General features: G+C 50.4%; 1 protein-coding gene across 1 annotated transcript in view; it reads right to left on the bottom strand.

Moving 5' to 3' along the window:
* The window catches only part of KIAA1462 (KIAA1462 ortholog), a gene marked incomplete at its 3' end in the record, with an annotated part of 7982 nt that overhangs the window by 6327 nt on the left and 1316 nt on the right, over positions 1 to 339 (bottom strand). The window lies entirely within an intron of this gene.

Here is a 339-nt window from a genome sequence, read left to right as displayed (position 1 = left end):
CGCCCTTGCCCAGCCATATCTTCTTCACACCGGCTTTTCTCCACGCTGTAAACTCTGCTCCAAGGCCAAGTGCCACCTTCCTTGGCACCCCTGCACACTCTCTTCCCTGCCTTCCAAACCTTTTTCCCATTCATTCTTTCTCAGTAACTTTTCTCGCTTTGTTGCCATCCAGTTTACTTCACCCAAAACACACCATGAAGGATCCTTCTTATTACCTTTAAACCTGTGTCCTCTCCTTCCTTCTCCAGAAGGGACAGTTCCACCCGGGGACCTTCACCATAGCTGGGGCTTGCTGCCCTAGGACTGCTTTACATCTCTTTCTGCCCATTATCCTAGCTG

This window comes from Phaethon lepturus, unplaced genomic scaffold (assembly GCF_000687285.1).
Source record: "Phaethon lepturus isolate BGI_N335 unplaced genomic scaffold, ASM68728v1 scaffold51557, whole genome shotgun sequence".
NCBI lineage: Eukaryota > Metazoa > Chordata > Aves > Phaethontiformes > Phaethontidae > Phaethon > Phaethon lepturus.
Note: the sequence above shows the minus strand (reverse complement) of the source record. Positions and strands in the feature narration are given on the sequence as shown.